A 26572-nucleotide genomic window follows, 5' to 3' on the forward strand; every position below is an offset into this window, starting at 1 on the left:
AAAGCCATTTCAGTTTTTTCGTCCTCTGAGTCCTATGGTATACATTGCAACATCATTCCATTAGTTTTCATTTTGGCAATTTTCTAGTCATTATTTTTATGTTTCCAACCCTGCGCCACGTAATCTACGCGATAAGAACCAGTGGTTTGTGTGAAACACAAGTATAATTTAGATGGATTCACTTATCTGTAAAAGTAGTCATTAGCATACGTTAGTTTGACTGGTGATACGTGTCGTAATTGGTTGTCTGACTCTTTGGGAGTAACGACACAATCCGCTGAAATAAAGATGAAGGGTGTCAGGAACTGCAGTGATGGAAAGAACCTTGCCACGCCATCGAAAAATACACCAGATAGGTTTTTATTGATATTTCAAGATGCAGTGTACCCTCTTGCATGGTGCGGAACTGCCAAAACTGATTTATCAACAAACGACCGCAACATAAATATATCGACCGGAATTGTGAATTAGGAATTGTACGTTGTTAGTGGGGCCTCGTATGCATGTCATGTGAGGTAGAAGGTAGATGGTATTCAAAGACAGCGAATTAGTTCTTCGACGTTACACGAAAGTTCTGATTGCGTGAGGTGTCGTAAGATTTTTTGAGAGACGCGGCCTGTGGCAGCCGAAGCATCCCTCTGCCCTGCCCTGCCCGTGCGCCGGCGCCGTGCTGTGGAGGCGTGGCACGTGGGGTCCTCGCAGCCGGTGAGCGCTCAGTCCGCCGCCGGTGCCCCTGTCGGACGGCTGGGTAGGCAGTCCCGCGTGCCTGTGCCCCTCACCTTGCGCTGTTCACCGTTGTCGCGCCGCACATTTGCCGCGCCGACGTATTCTGAGTCTGGTGTTCGTGGAGAACAAGTAAACTGTCATTCGTTGTTACATCACCTCGACCTATATTCACTGTTGTTGTGTGTTAACATACGTTACCATCAACATGAAGAAATGGGATTTTGCAGCTGATTTGCCACATTTCTAAAACCCTAAGTGCTTAAATGTGCGGTGGAGGGAGAACTCTTGCTGGAATTTAGCACCCTCACCGTTCATATTTAAAGAGGCGTTTTCTTCTATAAGATAGAATCTGAAAACGTACGCAACAGTAACGACAGTCAGTGTTTTTTGAACTGAATTCCGGTTGGCAAGGAAACTCTTGGTGCAGCATTTAAGGTAAATAGGTAAACATATTATCCTAACTTCAGAATTTCATTTACAGGTATCGTAACATTAGACTAAATGCTCTTATTAGTAAATTTATTTACGACTCTCATCCAGTTAACTCAACACTTTTGTTATTTCCGAAACAGTACTTATTATTTCAATGTGAGCTACCTAAGTCGTACTCGCTAGGCTGTATATTTGTGAAGAAAAGTGATCATCATTTGCTACCATTACTCATATGAAACAATTAGTAGTACATCATGGACTTTTGCAGTTTATCGCTGACGATGAGGGACTTTCATAAAGCTATTGAGTTTCTTAGGAAATGAATTTGAAGAACGCATCTGTCCACGTATGTGGGTATAATTTACTCATGTGTACTCTCTGCCTGCTGCAATTTTGGGTTCCTAAGAAGTAAATAAACATATCACATCATTTTTATGTCCTTTAAATTCAACACCAGAGTTTAGTGCAGATCCAAAGTTTCCATACATAGAATAAATGATTCTAGAGATACAAATATGAATATAAACACTTACAACTTAGACTGACAAATTCAAAGTTTGTGGAATAGCTACTTCGTTAATTAACAGTATTCCACTTAAGAAAAATGACACACTATATGCTGTACTAAAAGTATGTTGCTATTTTTTGTAAAATCAAGCAAAGTTTCTTGTAATAATCAAATGTGAATATCTGATTCCTCATTATCAGTGCTCTGTAATATTCAGCAAGACTGTATGTCTTATGGTTCGCCGTCCAGATTTTAATTTCCTTTAGGACAAAGGAAAGAAATGAACAGTCAAAAATCCTTTATAAATAAAGCAATAAATGAACAGTTAAATGGCGAAAGCGCTTACATTTAGAGGCTCCTAAATGCCAATGTGTCCTGAATGTAGGAATACTGTCCAACAAAATAATGAAAAGTAAAGGAAAGATCATAATGACTAATACATCCTTACGATCAAATTCTGTTCCAATATTATCAGAACTACCTATTATTAAATTCGTAAAACTGCATTATGATTTCACTTCAGCTGCATTCGCCACCAAGTAGAGCATGAGATATTCGTATCTTATTTGTTGAGTACTCATACCTGGTAATGAGAATTTCCTAAATGATTTTCTAGTGACTAATGGATTGGTAATCACTAATCATAACTAATAGTGTAGGTAGTTACATATCTAATTGACATATATTTTCTGATTGTCTTCAGCGACTCACTTTGTGTTTGAAAGCTCCAGGACACTTCTACATTGATTCAGTGTCACTCACAATACAGTGAATTATTAATATATCAAATTGTTTTGCCATTAGTCCCCATTAGTTGCCATTAGTTTCATTTACACGTGAGTAACGTTAATCATTGATATAAATGCAACAGAAGAAAGCCGAATTTGAAAATTTCACTTATGTACATGATGCTAGCTTCAGTTCAAACCCCCTTTCTAGTCATCCAGACAGCCAAAATCGTGTTTCCCAAAATATAACAACCATGTCAAGAAAACAAACACATACACATAAAAGTGCAAATGAGCAGTTACAAAGCAGAGCATTGTTGCATGCTCTGTAGCTACTAAATTCCAATTTTGTATGTATATGTTTGTTATCTTCACATGTTTCTTATATTTAGGAAATAGCGATTTGACTACCTGGGTGATTTGAAAGCGGATCCCGAGCCGAAACTAATAATTAGGTAAATAAATGTGAACTTTGACACTTTGACTATTTCTCCAATGTATTAATTAATAAATGTTGCTTCCTGTAATTACTCTAGCACGTTGGATGTTTGCATTAATATGAAGTCATAGAATGTGAAATCTTATCTTCATTTTAGGTGCAGAATAAATGTGTGTATAAAGAAAATATTAAACAGAGTAGACGTCTCTTGACGACAATTCTTTTAGCTGATGATGGCCATTGCATTCATACTTGGATACATTATATTTGGTACATAATATGTTCTTGTTTACGGATTCAGATAAAAATATTACTTACTGGATATATGAGCTGCCTGCTGAAATTAGCATTAACAAGAAAATCTTTCGTATATTTCCTAAACTGTTTGCACATTTCCGATGCATGGGTGTGTAGACGTCGTGGACATTTTTTCGAATTCAAATTCTTCCTTAAATAGAAATCAGTTTCCAACATACAACATCTTTAGATGGATTATAAGCCTGCAGACAAGTTTGCGGTTTATCTTATTTGGCACCTATTGCTATTTTAAACACTTGGATCCTGTGTGCTGATATGTACTCATTAATGAAAGAAGCTCTTTTAAAATGCTAATGCTGTTGTTAGTCAATGTGTCTGAATAAGTGTTCATTCTTGTTACTTCCTTATTTCGAACATGCTCGTAACTCACTTCTGTTAATAAAATTTTGTGATGTGCTCATAACTGAGAATGATATGTGTGGCAGAAATTAACATAGCCTGTAATGTGTAAATGAGAATCTAACAATTATTATGACTGCACTGCTGTATGTGTTTAAGAACACAGCATGTGAAGCATTCACCTATCACAATCACTTCGTCTATAGGCTGTGCATTATTCCAAAAAACGTCGACAAATTTTGCTGGTAGGACATGAGCTATGGAAGGTATTTCAAGCGAACGAGTATGCAGGCAAATAAGCAATCGTACCCTTCAATGATCGAGAAGATAAGCTCAAATTCTATCACATATGACGAATGATTATTGAGATATGGTATTCGTGAAGAAGGCTGTGTGTATGAAATTGTAAATCATACCTGATGGTTCTTCATTAGCTTCTCCTGAATATTCGAGCATCGGATTATACTTCAACAATTACACTGAATGGTTGGTATGCCATTAATACAATTTTTCTCATTTTTGCTGCTGTACAGCTGTCCTCTTTGTCCCTGCTCTATGTAACTACTACACCATCACTACCCGAAATATTAATTTTTGTATTTTAGTGATTATCTGCCCCTACAAATTGCCCTATCTACTATCTTCTGGGGCCTACTTGACTATGCTTCGATTAAACACCGTTCCTCAGAATTCATTTCTTGCCGGGAGGGTCGTCCATAGCCTTCTATATCGGCGTGCTCTTCCCAGTATATCTTCATTTAATATTTTATACTTACTCTATTTGACTACGCTGAAAATGATTTTAAGTTTAAGACTTCATTCGTAGCATTCATTGCTTTTACTTCTGGGAATATCTAAGACCCATTTCGAAAAAGATAACAGGAAAAGCAAAACCTTTTGCCACACAGTGTGCTAGTAGCATTTTCATCATCACCCTCACATTCCAAAGTGTTTTATGGTTCTCGACAATAAGTTGTGTCACTGGTGCACAAGCTATTGTACACAGTCAAAACATTTGGAAAATTATATGGACCTGATTATGTAATGTAGTGGTAGAAGGTGCCTGGTGTGTTAAACCTGTAGGATTTCGTGAAGTGACGTTACATGACTAAAAATCTACTCTTATTTGCGTATGACTAACCTGTATTGAATAATCCCACAGAGCTTTAACACTGTGGCACGTTACCATTTATGTGTCGATATCTATCGATGTAGAGGGCTGTTTTTCGAAATATTATTACTCGAATCCATTTACAGTTCCGTGTGCTGCGATTGTATGTGATCAGTCTGACCTGTGCACCAAAGTGGGATTCGACAACTGACGCTTTAACATCCGAGGACGGTTAGTGAACCACAGTAAACCTCAATTTGTCCTGGGCTGCTGTCCTTTCCCTTTATTGTTTCTAGAGGGTCTTGCTTTGTAAAAGGAGAGAGTGGTCGTCGGTGACAGATACAGTCCATGAGATCGAGCAGAAAGGGTATTCATATGTCTCCAGGTTCTAAGCCCAGGCCTACCAGTAAATTTTAACCTTTCACAACAATCAGTACAGTAAAATAACTAATACTTAAAGCTTAATTATATGTTAATATGTGTGTAGTGAACTTCCAAAATGAATGACACACACACACACACACACACACACACACACACATATATATATATATATATATATATATATATATATATATATATATATAATTTTGGACGTTAACTATATACATATCAAAATTCGTTAATAATTGTCTTCTTTTATAATCTTCTTACTGTAGAAATTCTGCAATATATTTTTATGATTTTTGATTGGTGTCACATAAATACAGACAAATAGTTTAATTCATTCTCAAGGAGATACCTGAAGACCGAGCGAGGTGGCGTAGTGGTTAAACACTGGACTCGCATTCGGAAGGACGACGGTTCAATCCCGCGTCCGGCCATCCTGATTTAAGTTTTCCGTGATTTCCCTAAATAGCTCCAGGCAAATGCCGAGATGGTTCCTTTGAAAGGGCACAGCCGACTTCAGTCCTTCCCTAATCCGATGAGACCGATGACCTCGCTGTCTGGTCTCCTTCCCAAACAACCCAACCCCCCAGCCCCCAAGATACCTGAAGTTCAACTCCAAATAATATCTGGAACTATTCTTCATTCATAGGCTTCGTTACTGTTCGATAGTAAGTGGCTGGCGACTATTTGTTCTGTAAGTATGCAGCCAATCTGTTTATGATGCTGTTGTAAAACGATTATTATGAAGGAAGCACCTATGCCACATACAAAGGTGCAAACTTGCGAACTTGTATTATTAAACAGTTTCTATTATGACAGGGAATTTTTAAAAGTAAAGGTTTTGTAGTACCACAAACAACTCACGTTCTATTGATCGTGTTAGTACGTTCATTAAGTAACGAAATTAAAATAACACTGATTTAGAGGTAGGGCGCTTGTGTTAACAAATGATCGTTTGGATCATAAAATTTAGCATTCCTGAATCGTGTAGTATAAAATACCAATAGTTAATGCGCAACATTACCTGTAAGGATATCAGCTCACAGTTACTACTCCCTTCGTAATAAACACTAACACCTACCAAAGTCAACAATGCTAAAGTCTGTTAGGCTTACTTCAGCAAAGGTCGTAAGACTCATTATGGCATCAGTTTGTCGTAAGAGGCAATTTGTTGCATCATGGTTTACGATTTTATGGATGTCACAAACGATTCCAGGAAATAAGGCAACTTCATTCTATTCATAAGGGTTACGATTATGTGCAGCCACCACTCATTATTAAGTCAATTTCTGCTAGAGTGATGTAGCATACTAAGTATAACCAAATATGCAAGTCTCTCAAGGTGTCATGTTGCACAACCGAAGATGATTGAAGGACCTCACCACTAAAAAATTCGTCCGTTGAATCCATAAACTGTATTACATACACTAGTAAATATTCTTAAGAGTACTTATCCTCTATGTATCTATAAATTACTTTGTAGCGTTTTAAGGATGAGTCAGTTAGGGTATTTTAGACTACAAGATTACATTCCTTCACCACTTCGTGTGAAAATTCTGTTGGAGAAGTATACTGAATAATCAGGCGAAATAAACTTTCGGTAATATCCTTGGATATAGGCGAAATAAACTTTCTGCAATATCCTTTGATATACAGTGAATCACATACGACAATACACCCATCCTAGTACCTGAAAGATTACCTGAAAGATTCAAGATATGAAACGACGTTTCCGACAAATGACGTACGAAGGAGAACATATGTTCTGCCTTTGTCAGCATCGAAAACCCTTGGACAGATGAGTGCAGTGATAAATTACATGTTAAAGCATACGTTGCATGTTTATAAAATATATGAGAAATGTTCCATAGCTAAGAAGCAGGCCAATAGGAATCTGCCATTGCGTTTGTTACATGTGACAGAGGAAGGTTTGACAGACTCACGTCAGCATCTCCTTCTGGTAAATGGAAGTAATTCCATGGTGTCTTAACAGATGTTATACCATCTCGTCCTTTATTCTTTTCTCTGTTTTCCATACCTTTCCACGCCAAATTTGGAGAAAACCTCCTCAAGTCTTACCTACCGTACCATTCGAAATAATTTTCGTCATTGTTCTGTAGCACCACACCACAGACTCTTCTGTTCTCTTCTATTCCGGTCATCCCGCAGTCCACGTTTCGGTACCTTACAATAAGTGCTCCAAAAGTACATTCTCATTAAATTATTCTTCATATTAATATCACCAGATGCCCGTTTTGCCATTAACTACTCTCATTTTTATGTCCTCGTTACTGTGTCCATAATGGGTTACTTTGTATGGGAAGGAGAATTCTTTAACTCCGTCATCATTCTAATTTTAAGTTTCTCGCTGATCTCATTCCTGCTATTTCTCATTGCTTTCATCTTTTTTCGATGTGCTCTCAGTCCCTATTCTGTTCTCATTATATTGTTCGTTCCATTCAAAAGATGCCGTAATTCTTTTTCACTTTTACTAAAGATAGCAATGTCACCAGCTATCCTTTCACCTTGAAATTTAATCCGACTCAAGATAGCAATGTCACCAGCTATCATTTCACCTTGAAATTTAATGCTACTCTTAAACATTTCCTTATTTCTGTCATGGCTTCTTTGATGCATAGATTCAGCAGTAGGGGCAAGGGACTACATTCCTGTATTAAGAAACTTTATACTACAGTATTTGCCTATGCTATGAGATTACAGTACGATTGCGTTTGCAATAGCGATGTTGCCAGTGTAAATGCATGAGTGTACTGTGTTAGCCATTAACGAAATTAGTTCCTCCAGGTGTGGTACGACGAAATCTGTATTTAGATATCTTTAATTAATCACAAAATTAAATCGGTGTGCCATTTTAACACCGTGTTCTACTCTTAGATAACACAAGCAGTCTTTCAAATTTCACGATGTTACCGTAATGTTCAGTTATATGCTTTATGTTAGTGGTAGGACGTTTCACCTCCATCATGTACGATTGAATCGTGAACTAATAGCGGTAATTTATAGATAACTAAAGAGAGGGGTACTGTATCTCAAAATGTTACCACTTGGAATGAAACTCTGTAGAACTGATTCACTTCATTCTATTGCAAACGCAAGTAATCTTCGGCTATAACACAAAGAACTTTGATGACTGAAATTTCAGATACTTATCACAGGACGTCCTTAGGTGTTCCATGATTCTTTACGTTTATAGTGACTCATTTGCTCTCTTCGTTGCAGATGACTTAAAATTTCACATTGTCACTGAAGGACACTCAAACTTTGCATATGTCATTTTTTACTGTGCATGTTTCGCAGGAACATTTTTGTGGTCTAATTAGAGGGTTCTGTCTATGCTGATTGGCAGTATGTGTCACAGAACTTTTGGAGTCTTCAAGCGTATCTAAAATTGCTTGAGACTGCGCATTATTATATGTAAGGAAAAAAATAACAATTAAGTGTAACCTGTTACTTCTTATTAAAAAATCCTGGACGGGTGTCACTACCTACTCCATCCATTAACAACGGTACATGCGGTAGTATTATTGTAACTCCAAGAGAAAGAAAAACTGATGGACGTTTCTCTCGTATATCACTAATGACTGTCTTTATAATGAATTACTGAGAGACTTCCCAGTCATTACCTTTAAAGAGGAATGTAATCAATGAATCTTCATCGATTCCTTTGAAATGCAATCACACCCACCGTTTGCAAACGGACATGTTATTGAATTAAATGATAATTAATTTACAGGCGACTGTAAATGACAGAAACTCGTAACAGTTTTATTACCGCTGAGTTAAAACCATACCTTAACGACGGAATTAGCGCGAATTGCTCATCATCCTCTGCTCTATTAACGCGACGTCCTACGTCAGAGGCTTTAATTGGCGAACGGCGGCAGCGAACAACGGACTAGGGTTACAGTGCTGCCATCTGTGACCTGCTACGCACACCACGCATTGGCGGCGAACTAGCTCTTAACAGGAGGTACGGGGGTAGATATTAGAGACTGCCGCTCAGAGCAATAAACTGTGAACGTGCTGGATGACGTTCGAATACTTTACATCACACATTTTGCTTCAGTAAAGTTCCATAAGTATTTCAGCAGCTTTGATGGTTCTTAATTCACCGTATTGGTAGTATTGTTATAATCGCTAATGATGCTGTGAGAAGACTGACGTACATAGACGGGCAACATCTGATTTATCTATCATTAATATCCATAGATTCCAAGAATATTTCTGAAATTATCGTTTAGGAAGACATGAGAAATATTAATTACTAAATAGTGCTTTATTCGTAGTACTTTAGGAATCGTCTGAATAAACATTTGTTTTTCACAGGCGCTACAGCGCTGTACTTAGTTTGGAGAACAAAACTGATTTCAACCGATATAAAATTCCGAACCAACGTCCCTTTTTCAGTAAATGCATATAGTTAGTTTTACTATATCACGGTTGAAAGGGCATACTTAAGAATAACCTACTGAAATGTTAATAACCCTTTATTTTAAAATAATAAGTCCCGAAATCTCTGTATTCCGTTAGCCACTTGTACGACCACTAAATTTCGTAACGATTTTTGGCTAAATACTGTTCTCAGTCGTCCACTGGCTACACAACGTGAGTTGTGCCTATTTTGTCGTCAGCCTCTGTACTGTGAGATTTTGGCAAGCGTGGTCTTTACACCACAGACTGAAAAACGCAACATGCTTTCTATGTTAACATTCATTCTGATTGGAGAGAGATTTTAGTGTATGCTTTATCAGCCCAACTATATTAAATACACACACTATTAAAATAGTTTTAAATAGAAATAAGGTGGAATAGTATGTATTGTAAGGGTTTAATTGACGACATGTTACATCAGATTTTCCAGAGTACCCAAAGGAAGTGTGATAGGTGCGTTACTGTGTACAATATATATTAAATGATCCATAGAAAGCGTCAGATGTTCCCTAACGTTGTTGACAGACGATTTGGTAGTCTCTAAAACAAGCAGCAACGCCAGAAGGTAATAAACATTTACAGAATGACTGCCAGAGAATTGATGAATGCTGCAGGCTGTGACAGTTGACCCTGAATGTAAGTAAAAGTTCTACGCTATTAATGACAAACCGCTGGCAATAATGTGCGTCGTACAACATCTAGGAGGAACTATCCACAGCGACCTAAAGTGGAATGAACACATAAACCAAATAGTTGGAAAAGCAGCTGTCAGACTCAGATTTTTAGCAAGAATCTGAAGGAAATGTAAGTCACCAGCGAAGGAAGTGGCTTCTTAGCACATGTTCGACACATTCTTGAGTATCGTTCATTTATCTAGCACCCTACCAGAGACAGAGAAGATCTAACGAAGAGTGGCGCGTTTCGTCACGGGATCGTTAACTCGGTATGAGAGCGTTAACGAGATGCACGACGATTTCCACAGGAGGAAGTTGCTAGAGAGGAATTGTGCGTCAGGGAGAGACGTACTACTGAAATTCGGAGAGTGCACTTTACGTGAAGAGTCGTACAACATATTACTTCCTACCACAAACGTCTCGCGTAATGACCACGAGGAGAAAATTCGAAAAATTACAGCCAGTCCAGAGGCTGACCAACAATCATTCTTCCCACGCGCTATTCTCGAGGGGAACAGCGTTTGACAACTCAGTTATGCTACAAAAGGTACTTTCTGCCACAGATCATTAGCTTGCTGGTTGAGTATGGTACAGATGTCAATGTAGCTGTTATTTTCATGTTTATACTTATTTTCACCATCTCAGTATCACATTTATTTTTATTGTGACAAGAGTCGTTCAACATTTGATCGCCTTAATATCTAAAAGTACGATAAGTAAAATACTGAATATCTAGTTTCTACTATGTACAATAGGCGGAAAAGTATTAGAGATAATTGTTGTATTAACCTATGAAGTTCCGTAAATAGCTCTTCATATACATACGAAAATACTCATTAGGATACTACACCTGAAATGGACAAGTAGCGTTAGAGTGTTGTATTCACATTACTGTGGTTTCTGATTGTAGACTGGACTATAACTACATATTTTGTGAACGTAAGTTGTAGAAAAACCAGAATTGTGTACTCAGTCGTGAAGTAAGAACAAGAAACAATACTATCAGTAATAACATTTATTATATTCTATTTTATTAGATATTAGAGTCGAGGTAGAAACAGAAATCACTGGCCTGTCTGTTCATCTCTTGAGGTAATTAAGCTACCATCTGTACCAGCCCTAATGTCGGCCCCACTATCCGGCATCTCAGTTGCACAATTATTTTTTTGTGACTCGATTCGATCAACATTTGATCTCTTTTATATCTAAAACTATCATAAAGTAAAATACTAAATTCACAGTTTCCACATATTGGCGACAGACACAAAGCCGGATCTGTTATCAGATTAGTCTCCCTTAACACAAGTGTTCCGCACCATGCCGGCTACAAACATTAAAATTCCCGTGCAAGAGAATGATCTAGAAATACATAAATATTCCGCAAACCTCTGTTCAGTCAATATCAGAACCTATATTGTACCAGCAACGTTAGTTAATTTTTTTAAATTCTTTTTGAGAACTCAGAGAGGGAAATTTTACATTCTATTTGTTATGTGCCTCTTTACACCACCTTACAATTTTCTAAAAAAGCCTGCTCGAGGTATATGTTGCTGATGTGATAATCGCAGCACCGACATCTTCGAATAAAGGTTCACTAAATGTAGCGGACCCATTTCGTTTGAACTACGCCGTCATTTTTCTAAACATTCCCATTTAAGTTGTCCGATCGTTGCTATTGTAATTCAGTACGTGCCATACTGACCTATTACGATTCTATCAGAGGGTCTCTGAATTTGTTGAATATCTGTTGTCATCCAAATTTGATAAAGATAAGTAACACTGGAATATTATGCTGTAATTGTTCGCACTAGCATCTAGCTTGGGATTTAATTCACATATACACTACACTGCCCGCAAATCTCAGTCTTCAATTCACCTGGTTTTACGCGATCGTCCTGCTTCATACAACGTGTTAGTATCTCCCCTAAACATTTATAGGCCTTGCCGTGCTGAAATGTTCATCATCAGTCTTGTGTTCTCACACAATACAGCTTTTTCTACTGACCATTCCAAGTATTTCATGTCCATACTCCATGGGCAACTAATATGAGATCTGTGATTAAATCTATGACACTGAGGTACAATCAGTCTAGAATTGTGTGCCGGCTCCTCTCGTCACAGTGAGCCTCAACTTTTGGCCATGAAAATTTCTTCCATTTTCGGAATCCGAACTGGCTGCCTTGGAGTCGGAAGCTGCACCACCATGAGGTATTACGAAGCTTGAAAGTAGATGAGATTAGCTCAACGTCAAACTACTATATATAATCTGCAATATAATGTGACCTTCGTCTACTTGCCATGTTATGAAAGGATTCACTCCTTTATTTACAAACTAAATCGTATTACAAACGCTGGGTGAGATAGTGCAACGGTGGCCTCATAGTCAGGAAGTCAGTGGGTGACGTTTTCGTCAGGTCTATCAGATTTAGAATTTCCGATATTTCATTAATTACCTTAAATCAAATACCCGGATGGTTCGTTTGAAAAGTATAATTCCGATTACGTTCGCCATCTTTCTCCAATACGAACTTGCGATTGCTGTATATTGATTTCGTTGCCGATGACAAGCGAAAACTTGACCTTTCGAATCTGAAACACATGGCTCCGGATGTTATGTTAACTACTTACCTTTGAATAGGTAACTATCCATACATAACATCTCAAATTCCGTGCCGTGTACTAAAGGGAATACGTTGTTACTGGATATCGAACCAGGATAATAGTTGTCACTTTTTTTAACATTTCCTGGGCGGTAGAAAGTATCACATTATGTCGGCAGGAAATTCATCAACAGCCACGGCAGTAATTCTCGGAGGAAAGAAGAGAAGTGTAACAGGACCATGATTATTCGTGTTTTCTTTGGCGAACAATATCAACAATCATCTCAAACTTTTCATAGTTGATAAAATTATCTGATAGAAAAATTTATTCCATATGAAATAACAGATCAAGTTATCTCTCCAAAGAATACCTACCTAGGTTACTGACTATCTCGCAATGTGGATAATTGTAAGATTCTGCACTGCACGAACAAAAATTAAAGGTGCTTCCAACTGGCCAACCAAAAGAATGTAAATAGACGGACGGAATAGTTTACCATGTAACAGTTCGCCTACGACGGAGTCATTGTAAACATCGAGCAATGGAGGTAGACATGCATGAGAAATGAATTCCCATATGACGTTATATTAGAGAACATCCCGTTCTTCAGAATACCACAGAAATTTTCAATCTGGAGGGTCGAACACAGTTTGGTCTCCGCTCCTCTATACAAAAGGTTAGTATTCTGTTAAATATAATTCTGTTAAACATTACGTCACACCCTTTCGTGAATCCAACTGTACTGAGGAACCAAAGGAAACAGCCAGTTAAAAAAAAATGGCGCTAAGCACTATGGGACTTAACATCTGAGGTCATCAGTTCCCTGGACTTAGAACTACGTAAACCTAACCTAACGACACACACACATCCATGCCCGAGGCAGGATTCGAACGCACGACCATAGCATCCACATGGTTCTGGATCGAAGCGCTCCAGTCACTTTCACGAAACCTCCTAATTGTTTCTCATCGATACGTAGAGGTTTTCAATTTGCTCAAGGGTGCAATCAAACAGCCCCTACAATGGTGCAAAAGCGGCGTTCCCTGCGACATCATTTCTGTCCTGGAGACGTGAACAGCAAGGTGGACTGTGAAAAGGAAAGCACCTTTTTCGGCCTTGTATCCACGTTACAATTGCGTCGAATGGTTTTGTAAGATCGCTAACGGTTCCATCGTTTACACCAGAGCATAAGTGCGGTCGTGCCGTACTCGAGGAGGTTCGATCACGTCCAGTGATGTTGCAGACCCACAATGTCGTTGCAGCAGAACTGAAAGGTCCGAGGTTGTCAGCAGTGTAAAAGTTTATCAAGTTTATCGATTCTATGGTGGTTGTTGAAATGTTTTTGTCGGCCAGCCATAACAAAATCGCACAATTTCAATGTTTGGCGACGTGGTTCTGACCTCCATCGCTGAGACATCGAAACAAGGGTTGCTGCGTGGGTAAGGGGAGGGGGTGTCCACGTTCCCACCGTGTGACAAGGCAACACGCTGGTGTTGGACTGAACTGAGGTGAAATTCCATTGCATTTTGGCGCCATTAACATCTCACGAACTTCTGAGCTGTGCCCTTTTTCAGCATGTGTCGATAGCTTGCTGTTTGAAGAGTGCTGAGACCTAGGATTACCTCACAGGACGCACTTCGTTTGAATCGTTACAGTGGAAAGTGGTAGCCACCTTTGAGTCTAATTTCAAACTTCTGCCTCGAAATAGGATACTATTATGGGGTTTCGAAAATGTGGTCCATTGCGCAGTGTACAATAACCCATTAAATGCAATCTGAAAGTAACAGTGTGTAGGGTAAGTTTTGGAAAGATGTCATCATATCAGCTAAAGTCGTTGAAAATGTTAGATTTATTGATAGGAAAGTGGGAAACTATCTCATCGTATTTTTGCTTGAATCTTGAGTATCAACATGTTTGGATGTTTCCGATCAAAGACTGTTTTAATCAAGAAACTTTGTATAAGCAGGAAAACCTTCATGAACAGAAAATTTATGATAACGTAGTTTCATGGGGTGACCTAACCTTTATTACCATAGTAAGCAAGGAATATAAGAAGAAACTGGAAAAACGAGGACAACAATTTTTTTTAAGGGATGGTTCCAGTTTCGACCACAGTGACATATAGATTCATCCACCCATCATTTCATCTGATGTGGTTAAAAGTGGTTTCGCATTTTTCCCAGCCAAAATCCCACATCTCTAAACTGCCATGGACTCATAACGCCCATGAAACATATTATCTTAAAAAAAAGAAAGAGGAGGAGGAGAACAGTGTCTAATGTCCCGTCGATAACGTGGTCATTAAAGACGGAACACAATCTCGGATCAGGGAAAGATGTAGGGGTAAATCGGCCTTGTGCTTTCATAGACGCCTGAGGCGATTTACGGAGTCACGGGAAACCTAAATCAGGATGGCTGGACGCGGGTGTGAACCGTCGTCCTCCCGAAAGCGAGGCCAGTGTGCTAATCATTGCGCCTCCTCGCTCCGTAATCCTGAACAACAGAAGTGGGCCCACGGTTATTACATTTGTATAAAAAATAATTACTTTCGCAGTGGTGTCATTTCCAAATCACTGATGAAATAATTAGTGCCAATTGAAATGTGCTTTACAATTGCTTTAGATATATTAACATGCACTATCATGATGGCTGTAAAAAAAATTCATGTCACAATCTTCTACAATCATGTAGCACGATCTCCGCGCAGACTGTTGTTTTGAATGCAGGATGAGACTGGTACAACGCAGTATATTCGTGTACCACTTGATGTCTCTGTGTTGCAATAACATCTGTGATTTCTTGCGAAAGGCAATGGTACTTCAAAGCAGAATTAATAAATATGTTAGTTTGCATGGCCGTCTACGGCAGCAGCTGTTATAATCAGTTATTATCGGCGGCGGCCAGGGTGGCCGAGCGGTTCTAGGCGCTACAGTCTGGAACCGCGCGACCACGACGGTCGCAGGTTCAAATCCTGCTTCGGGCATGGATGGGTGTAATGTCCTTAGATTAGTTAGGTTTAAGTAGTTCTAAGTTCTTGGGGACTGATGACCTCAAGACGTTAAGTCCCATAGTGCTCAGAGCCGTTTGAACCATTGTTTTGTTATTTGTTTTCCGCCTTAAGCGTACTGCAATTTAATTAAAAGAGAATTTTATAACGGATGCGTTTCACTTTCATTTGTAAAGCGTCTTCTGTTCAAAAATGGTTCAAATGGCTCTAAGCACTATGGGCCTTAACATCTAAGGTCATCAGTCCCCTAGACTTAGAACTACTTAAACCTAACTAACCTAAGGACATCGCACACATCCATGCTCGATGCAGGATTCGAAACTGCGACCGTAGTAGCAACGTGGTTCTGGAGTGAAGCGCCTAGAACCGCTCGGTCACAGCGGCCGGCTCGTCTTCTGTGGTTGCTGAGTGTTTCTTTACATCATATCCAAATTATTGCTTCTTCCCTTCTTGTGTCGAACTGTAGCATTTTGCAGAACGAGAAATACAAATAACTTCAGATCGATTTAACTAAATTGAGGTGAAATTATAATAACCCAAATCCTGCCCAAGAAGTACTGCGGAATGGCAAAAACTACCAAATGTAAACTTGAAATTAAGTCTTCCGGCATCAACCGTAACAAGGAGTGATGAAGCAGTGGTTTGGAGGACATGTAACAAAACACCAGTGGCCACGGAAGATGCTTTATAAATAAAATCCAAGCGTGTCTGCTGTGAAATTCTCTTTAAATAAACTGCAGTAAGCTTAAGACGGAAAAACCAATACTAACTAAGAAAAAATGAAATTCCGGACGCAGGCGGGAACCACTGGTGTACAAAGGACAGTGAGGTATACCGTCGGGAAACAAACGCCGGTGGTGTTGTTAAGCCAGTTATTTGGGTTATCAATTCTTCTGGATATATTATCCCAGCAACGTAAGCAAAATAGTACAGACGTAGTGGTAGACATGAAGCTGTGGGGGTGGGTTATGAGTCTCACCGAGACTACCCTGTTGCTGGGAGCAATGCCAGCAGAAAACAAAGTTTCATGGTCTTGTTTCCAGTCCGGTACAAGGTTTTAATCTACTGCGAAGTTGCACAACAGTGCACAGTACACGTGGGAGCTATGTGTTATTTTCGTCACATATGCCTCTGTTAGGCAGTCTCTCGTACATATTATATTTTTCAGTACATTTCTAGTTTAATCTCATGTAGTTCTGTTCATGGCCAAAAACATTTTTTACTCATACGCATGAGAGATTCACATTACGTTGTTTCTATATTCGATAGTATATTGGTTGAGAAGGATAGTTTAAATGACTGTTTCACTATTAGTTAGATTTCTAGTTTTGATAACTAGGTAATATCGTTGCCATTGCATCTACCTGTAAAAAAGACGTTACATGATGAATCGAATCGAATTACTTATTCTCGACATTACTCAAAGGGGGAAATATAGAAGTTATGTGAAATATAGAAGTAAAACCTTCAACAACCAATACCACTAATTATAATATTTTATGTGATCTGTTTCAGCAAATATAAAGACTCTAATGTGAGACCCATATACTTTACAGAAAGAAAATAGCTACTTAGATTTACAGAAACAAGTCATCAAAAATAAAACTATAATCAGCGGTCCTGGCTGTTGAAGTTTTTAGCTCTGTATTTAACAATACGATTATACTCCATAGGTGTTTGTAGTATGTAATGAAATGAAATAAAATCCTCCCAGCAATGGAATAAACAGCGTCAATTTATATAAATCGATCTGGAGTGTTATGAAACGGTGAAATTCTGTAATAGTGGTATGATAAGAGCATTAGGCCATCGAAGGGATGTTTAAGGCCCTATCTGATGATGTCAGCAGCATTAGGAGACGAATTATTCACAAAAATATGCCTTCAGCTATTTCTAATTAACGTAAAACAGAGTTATCAAATGACAGAAGCACCGGCCGCGTTGGTTTTCGGTATGTTATCTAGTACGTAAGTTTTTTCTGTGCCTCTAAGCTATATCACCAAGGTCCAGTGATTCGATGCGCCTGTCAGTGTATGGGACTGTCGCAGTGATAATGTCGTTCCGCTCCTCTTTGCTAGGAGACAGATAAGAGCTACGTGTTTGGCACGCTCTCGGCATACCCTCCAGAGAGTTACATCGGTAACTCCAACTCAGGACTCCTTTCTTTAAAGGCAATGGGGCTTAAAAAAGTTTAAATCTCGCCTTTGTTCTTTATTTCCACTTTCCAGGGATGAAAATCAGGTTGTTTCACACTCCAAGAATTTCGCGCAGCAATTGGAAGGAACTCCGAAAAAAGTTGCGTTCCGCTCATCTGGTTTAGTGGCCTCTCGTACCTTTTGTTTGACGGTCGAGGGAGTCGGCGGCGCTGCAGTCGCCTCGCTGCGCTCCAGCGTGCCTACCCGGCGGCGGGTAGGGGTGGGCGGTGGTGGGTGGGCGTAACGATCACAAACGGCCTGAACCACACCCCGCTGTAAAAGAGCACTCATTTTCCGGCAAGGCCGACATCTGCAAGAAAGTTTTCTTACAATATACTCGTAACAAGTCAATTGTTACATCAACAGCAATGTGTTAGGTGTACTTGAAATTTAAGGATGACCAAATACTTTGGGTATCGCAGGCACAGTTCGCTGACTATCACACGAGAAATTAGATTATACATGGTTGTAGCTCTTCGAATTTGATGTTTACTATGTGAACATAAATACGTCTGTGTATACAGGGTGTTACAAAAAGGTACGGCCAAACTTTCAGGAAACATTCCTCACACACAAAGAAAGAAAATATGTTAGGTGGACATGTGTTCGGAAACGCTTACGTTCCATCTTAGGGCTCATTTTATTGCTTCTCTTCAAATCACATTAATGATGGAATGGAAACACACAGCAACAGAACGTCCCAGCGTGACTTCAAACAGTTTGTTACAGGAAATGTTCAAAATGTCCACAGTTAGCGAGGATACATGCATCCACCCTCTGTCGAATGGAATCCCTGATGCGCTGATGCAGTCCTGGAGAATAGCGTATTGTATCACAGCCGTCCACAATACGAGCACGAAGCGTCTCTACATTTGGTACCGGGGTTGCATAGACAAGAGCTTTCAAATGCCCCCATAAATGAAAGTCAAGAGGGTTGAGGTCAGGAGAGCGTGGAGGCCATGGAATTGGTCCGCCTCTACCAATACACCGGTCACCGAATCTGTTGTTGAGAAGCGTACGAACACTTCGACTGAAATGTGCAGGAGCTCCATCGTGCATGAACGACATGCTGTGTCGTACTTGTAAAGGCACATGTTCTAGCAGCACAGGTAGAGTATCGCGTATGAAATCATGATAACGTGCTCCATGTAGCGTAGGCAGAAGAAACTAAAATGAGCTATAACATGGAACGTAAGCGTTTCCGGACACATGTCCACATAACATCTTTTCTTTATTTGTGTGTGGGGCATGTTTCCTGAAAATTTGGCCATAATTTTTAGTAACACCCTGTATACTCTGCAACCCACCATAATGCGTGAACTGGAGTGTAGAACGTGAACTGCTGTCGCTTCTCCCCTACTCTATTGCAAATGTAGCGTGGAATGGAAGAGTGTTGGTTAGCCACCGTAAGAACTACAATATATTTTACCTTCTTTTACTTTAGACGAGGTAGACCTAGGATGATGCTACATCTTGGCCGACTCTGCTAGGGACGTCAGGATGTTAGTAGTGAAGCACATCCTACTTCACAACACATCCAATGTAGTGCCTGATACTGGACTACAAAGACTGTCTCCCTGTTGCATTCACGCTTTGGTTCTTCATTATTTCATGTATCAATCCTGCATGCTAAGTAAAGACGTGTAAGCTAAATTCTATGTGGATGGACCATACTACATGAAGAATCTTTCTGTTAAACTCAGTCTTCAATAAGTATTTAGTGAGTACTGTGGTCATTCAACTTCATATCACCCCGTATGCCTACTTTGAGACATTCAACGTGTTCGACTGCTTCAGTGATTGATCGACTGTAGTATGATAACTAATATGGATCTTTGCACCTATTTGTGCACACATTAGCTTGTGTTGAGAGTGAACTGCCAATCTCTCCAGGGCGTATCGACCGTCTGCAGGTATTAAGCTTTCGCTACAATCGCTGGAGAGATATCTGCGAAAGACTTGTTCTCACGTTCAGAGCATGGAGTTCTCTACAGATCTCTGAGGTTACGATTTTTCTGTATTCTGTATTCATTATCTACGAATAGTTTCCCACAGCATCCAACATGATCTAATACGTAGTTTCCGTGTATTCTGAACAGTAATAGTTCAGTAACACTCGCTTGTGCTATACACGAAGATAATGTTTTGTCTGAAGGTTTCTAGCCATTAACGACCTGATATATCCGAATTAGTAGCTCTTGCGCTATGAAGCTGGCCCAATATTTCGTACACTCGAATTTTATTCATTAGGTTCCAGTGTGGAGATGTTGCGATGTCTATCGGAAGTCAAGGAACAGATCCTAAACCTGGCCGCCGGTATGGGGGGACCATAATGAAGAGCCTAATACTTCGTTCAGAACACAGAATGACGGAATTTCCCATTTGTCTCATAATTTTTTTCGAAAAATTACAGATATGGTAACATTCACTTTTTTGAGCAGCAAATAAAGTAACGACCTCATCAGACATTGTCGATATATTCGGGTCATAGACATTATGCAGAATTAACGTCCATTTTTTGGCGATTATAGCCAGGAGAACATTTTGTTCTGAAGCTAGACTTCTTCCTATGTTAGTCACCATCTACTAGCACGGAAATCCCATATAAGCACTCTCCGTGCTCACGACAGACGAGCAAAACTTCATGAACAAAGAAACTTTTGTAGAATAACGTCAAGAGTTCTGCGAAACCTTTAGAACCACAATGCCCAGAGCTGTACAACTCATGCAGAAAGTAGTTTATCTCTTGGATAAGGTTACGGCTGTGTGGCCGAGCCGTTGATTATATTTGATTGGAATATTTAATACTTCACAGTAGCAGAAAAATCATAAAACTACAATCTTAATAGTCTTAGGTCAGATGAAATTAGTTGTCTTTATATATGTATATATATGTTAGGCCTGCTATCATTACGATCTATCAGCTGCTTTGACTCAGCTATCTACAACAGTTATTTAACTCAAAACTGTAGTTGTGACATTACATTGAAATCAACTAGAGTCACCATTCTATTATCAAGGAAAATTTACAAGCCTAGCACCATATATACTTACCTTCTTAGCTGGATCCATATTTCAAAAGTTATTTCAAAGTTTCCATTAAAATGATATGGAATCTGTCAGTTAAGAAACCAAATGTGTCTACTGTCGGCTACAGACCATCTATGGATCACAAGGAGGTACAGATTTATTATATTTGATGGGAATAAACGTATTAAAGTTTGACATTTCGCCTATCACTAGTGAAAGATAAAATATAATGACAAAATATATATCTATTCTTCCGGAATACCAATATCTATAATTTTAATATGGCAGGAAGTGTCCAGAAGAAACAATTTCAGGTTTTACTCAAAATACACGTCTCAGATTTTACTTCTTTATTATTCTGCCCATTTTAATGATAAGTACTGGCTTAATGGCTTTTGGATGCTTCTTATTTCCTATCAGTTACGAGGCACTTTCCTTCCTAGGCACAGAATAGTCGTACACTCAGACTGTTCTGAAAGTTTCCACGATGCTCTTCATGGTCTTCTGTTGGGCAGCAAGAAACACAGCAAGCACACGACTTTTAACACCCCAGCTGGTGAACGGGTGTGTCAGTACTAGCAACAACAAAGTCTCCATTCGTGCAATTAAGTGTTTGATTGTGGTCCATCGATCCTCTCGAATGAGAGGGGGTATAGGCTCCAACATTTCAGGAGTCACAGCAGTGTGACGCAAGCTGGCACCGATAGATTGAACAGGTTTGCACGATCTTGTAGCGATTACGACAGACGCTTCGCCCAACGACTCCACATGCTTTTGTTCGCTACCCTCTCTCTGTGGGCACTCTGCAGGCCCCTATAGATATCTGCGATTCTCTGGTTTACAACCAAGGGAAACTCAGTCTCACCACTCTGCTTGGAATGCACCACTGTTACAGATGCCGTTTTGAAGGCTACACACAGCGGCACCAATTATCGGAACTTCATGAAATAATGGGGGCCGAAGAGGGAATAATCGACGTAGTCCCACAACGAACATAGCATTTTTTCAAACTGAAATTGGGCGAGAAAGAGAAGTGTTGCATTCTTTGTTGGACGCCCCTCATATATAAGCTTCGGTGCGTAGTTAATTACTTGCTTGTCTCAGCCAATTTACTCAGTAAAACTCAGATACCGTACGTAGAGTACTGGTTTTTCATACAAGCACTTAATACTACTTAATGCAATATAAGTTTAAACAGGGTCAACCTGGCTATAAATAAAACATATCCAATAAAATCTGTTTATTGAAAGTAAGAAAATGTTGGAAAGTACTTCATATGATTAATGTCGAGCTTTAGTTATATTTGAGCCAATCGTTGCAATCCACTATCTGCATAACGGCCTTACAAAGATTTCTGATCACCCACAGATCACTTTATATAACGTGACAACATTCTGTCCCAGTTCATGAAAGTCATATTTCATTTACGTATAAATATTAATAACAAAGATCCCCTGACTTGAGTTCGTGCATCAAAGAACCTCAAAATAAACTCTCATTAAGAAATTAAGTTAGGCAACAACGTATCATTTCGCTTATTCCGTGACTAGACCTCACATAAAAAATAATGCCCATTGATTGTAAGTCACTGGATAAGTTGCACATACTGGACGAGAATGAACGAACAATCCATCCGCCTCACACCAGCGTGCTGTGGCGAGAGCAAAGAAGCGACCTGAATAAACTTTCTGTATATCATAAATTCTCCTGAGAAATCGTAAATGGCCACCCAGATCAACCCTAAAACTATAACTAATACCTGATGTTTTTTAGTTGCAACCACACTACCAGGCCATTACTTGGCTTGTGACGAATAGCCGTATTGCTGCTTCTTCCGACACGCAATTCTGACCAGTAAACACCTGATATATGCAACCCTTCCCCCCTCCCACCCCCTCCTGCTCCCGCCCCCCCCCCCCCCGACCCCTTCTGGCGACAGGCTGGATAAAAAGCTCCAAAGGTATCGTTTTCCACATAAGGACAAACCTAACAAACAACGATATACCGACATCGATCATCATGGAGCGAGGAATACCATCACTAGCCTAAATCATGAAATTGTCGTACTAAGTGGGAAGATAGCTGAAACAATAGGCAACTTTCAGTAACACGCGACAGAAGATCCAAGAAAGGAGGGAAAAAGCAGATTAGCACAAGCAAATTCGGTATTACTCGTCAAATGAAGTCTACTAGTACCAATTACAGTCCGTAATTTCGAAGAAAATTATAAAAATGCTCTTTTGTAAGGGTACTGTATAACAGAGAATCATGGGCTGTGGGGTAATCGGAGAGAAAGGTAAGCAAGGCGTTTAAGATGTCACAATATAGAAGGAAGCTGTAAGATGGGTGGACTTATAAGATAAGGAATGTGGTGGTTCTCCGAAAAATCGGCGAAGAACGAAAAACCAGGAAATTACTGACAAGAATAATGGGAAAAATGGTACGACATAGGTAAAGGTATCTGAGAATAATTTTCTTGGTATTATAGAGTATTATAGAGGTAAATACACTTTAAGACAAAAAAATACTCTTCACGAAGAAATTGCCGGAAGGGGACAGTAATCGGTAGATCTAATGGACGTGTAGAGGCAAACAAATGATTAAATTTTGGAAAAAAATGATTTATTCAAGGCAAAGAGCTGCACAAACTGAGCAAGAGATGAACGCTTTGGTCCACCTCAGGCCCTTATGCAAGCACTTATTTGGCTTGGAGTTGATTAACTAAGTTGTGGGTTGTCTCCTGAGTTTCTTTTTTAAGTCAGACTGGTATTATTTGCTGGATGTATTCAAGTCTCTGTCTTCCTCTACAGTTCTCGCCCTCTACGGCTTCTTCTAGTACCATGGAGGTTGTTCCATGATGTCTTGACAGATGTAAAACTATCCCTGCCCCATTTTGTTGTGAGTGTCTTCCACATATTCTTTTCTTCTTCGATTATCTGGAGAACATCCTCATTCCTTAGCTTATTAGTCCGCCTTATTTTCAATATTCTTTTGTAACACCAAATTTGAAATGCTCCTCTTCCTTCTGATTTTTCAACAAGCCACGTTTCATGTACATTCTCAGATATTTCTTCTTGAAGTTAACCCCAATGTTTCATGCCATTAGACTTCTCTTGGCCCCTTTTTACTATGGCTAGCCGGCTTTTGAAGTACTTCCTGATCTGTTCATCGTGGGTTATTATGCTGTTTAACAAGCATGGTTCCTTAACTTCATCTGCGTTGTAATCATCAATACTGACGATAATTTTCTCGCTGTTCTCATTTCTAATACGTCTCATAACATCCTTCTTCGACTTAGACTGTTCACTCCATTCAACGCTTCGTGCATTAACTCTTCACTTTCACTGATATTAGCAATGTCATCACCGAATCTCATCAGCGATATCCTTTCACCCTGACTTTTAATCCTACTCTTGATCCTTTGTTTTATATCCCTCGTTGTTTGGTTTTCGAGTTTTATTGTTCCTCTTGGTTCTTGCATATATTGTCCATTACCCACCTTTCCCTGTAGCTTATCCATTGTCTTTTTCAGAATTTCGCACTATTTGACACTGTCGAATGCTTTTCTAGAAACCCTGTGAACGTGTCTTGAGTTTTCTTTCATCCTGGTTCCATTATCAACCACGTCAGACTTGCCTCTCCGGTGACTTTAGCTTTCCGAAAGTTGAACTGATCGTCATCCAACATATTCTCAATTTTTTTCTCCACTCATCTGTATATTATCCTTGTCGGCAACATGGATGCATGAGCTTCTTTGCGGATTGTGCGGTAGTTTCCTCACTTGTCAGCTCTTGCAATTACGTAATTGTATGGATAATGTTTCTCCGAAAGTCAAATGGTATGTCGCCAGGCTAATACATTTTCCACATCAAGGCGAATCGTTCTGTTGGCATCTCTCCTATTGATTTTAGAACTTTTGATGGAATTTTATGTATGCCTTCTGTCTTATTCCATCTTCCTATGATCCAAATTCTGATTGTAGCACTGGATCCCTTAAGTGTTCAACATAGTCTCCTGTTCCCTTTTCTACCACGTCTTCACACAAGTCTTCGCCCTTGTACAGACCTTCGACGAAATCTTTCCACCTAACCGCAGTCTCCTACGCATTTAACAGTGGAATTCATATGGCACTCTAAATGTTACTACACTTTCTTTTAATTTCACTCGATCTTCTTTGACCGTTCTGTATTCTGAAGCAGTCCTTCTGACAGTCATTTCCTTTTCGGTTTATTCACATTTTTCATGTAACCTTTTTACCTCATATTCCCTGTATTTGTTATTAATCTCAATCCTAAGTTTCTTGTTCTTCTGTGTTCCTGAATTTTTATACGTCCTTCTTTGATACAACAGCGGAAATTTTTCTTTTGTTACCCGTGGTTTGTTCACAGTTACTCTCTCTGCACCAATGCTTTTCTTTCAAACTTCTGTGACTGACATTTTCAGAAATGTCCATTCCTCTTCAACGGAACTGCCAAGTGAGGTGTTCCTTGTCGCAATATTTACAGTCTAGAAGAATTTCTAGCATATGTCTTCATTCCTTAGTATTTCCATATGCCATCTTTTTGCGCATTCATTCTTCCTGAGCAGCCTGTTGAATTTCAGCCGACTCTTCACCATTACTAAAATGTGAGTCGTGTCTATATCTGCTCCAGAGTATGGCTTACAGTCCACTAACGGCTTTCGAAATCTCTGTCTGACCATAAGGTGATCCAACTGAAGTCGTCCATATATCCCGGCCTTTTGCAAGGGATTCCGCTTGTGATTCTTTAACAGTTTCTAGAACGAAATTTTCACTCTACAGCGGAGTGTGCGTGGATATGAAACTTCCTGGCAGATTAAAACTGTGTGCCGTACCGAGACTTGAACTGTTTCTTGAACAGAGTATTCGCTACTATTATGTGAAAGTTATTGCAGAACTGAATTAGTGTTCCTCTCTCTCGTTCCTAGTACCAGGCACATATTTTTCAGTAACCCTTTCTTCTACTCGTTTCCCTAAAACTCACTCCAGTCCCTCACGACGGTTAGATGTTCCCTATCGCCGTACACCTTCTCTATCACTTCATCTTCTGCTTGCGACGTCGCCATGTATACCTGGAATCTCGTTGGCGGTGTTCTTTTGCTGTTGATTATGGTGAGAACAACCCTATCACTGAACTGTTCACAGTAAGTCAGTCTCTGCTCTCCCTTCCTACTTATAAAGAATCCTAATTCCGTTATATCATTTTCAGTTCTATTAACCTACACTCGTCTGCCAAACAAATACTTCTTCTTCCATTTCAGTTCACCTACCCCCACTATATCTAGATTGAGCCTAAGTATTTAACGTTGCAGATTTTCTAGCTTCCCTACCACGTTCAAACTTCTGACATTCGACGCCCCGACTCGTAGCACGTTATTCTTTCACTGGGTGTGAAATCTTCTTCTTATGGTAATCTCCGTCTTGGCAGTCCCCTCCCGGAGATCCGAACAGGGGACTAGTCCTAAATATTTTGCCAATGGAGAGATCATCATGACACTTTTTCAGTTACCGGTCATATGTCCTGTGGATATACATAACGTCTCTTCAACTCAGTGGTTCCGCTGCCTGCCGCATCCTCATGCCGTTGGTTACTGGTGATTCTT

At 39.5% G+C, this 26572-nt stretch overlaps 1 protein-coding gene across 1 annotated transcript in view; it reads left to right on the forward strand.

The window, feature by feature from the left end:
- The first annotated feature begins 913 nt into the window (after positions 1-913).
- The window catches only part of LOC126474970 (uncharacterized), a 1274000-nt gene continuing 1248341 nt past the window's right edge, over positions 914-26572 (forward strand). The window contains exon 1 of the mRNA XM_050102496.1: positions 914-1161. The gene's annotated coding sequence lies outside the window, so the exon portion shown is untranslated. The remainder of the gene's footprint in view (positions 1162-26572) is intronic.

Source organism: Schistocerca serialis, chromosome 4 (assembly GCF_023864345.2).
Source record: "Schistocerca serialis cubense isolate TAMUIC-IGC-003099 chromosome 4, iqSchSeri2.2, whole genome shotgun sequence".
NCBI classification, from domain to species: domain Eukaryota; kingdom Metazoa; phylum Arthropoda; class Insecta; order Orthoptera; family Acrididae; genus Schistocerca; species Schistocerca serialis.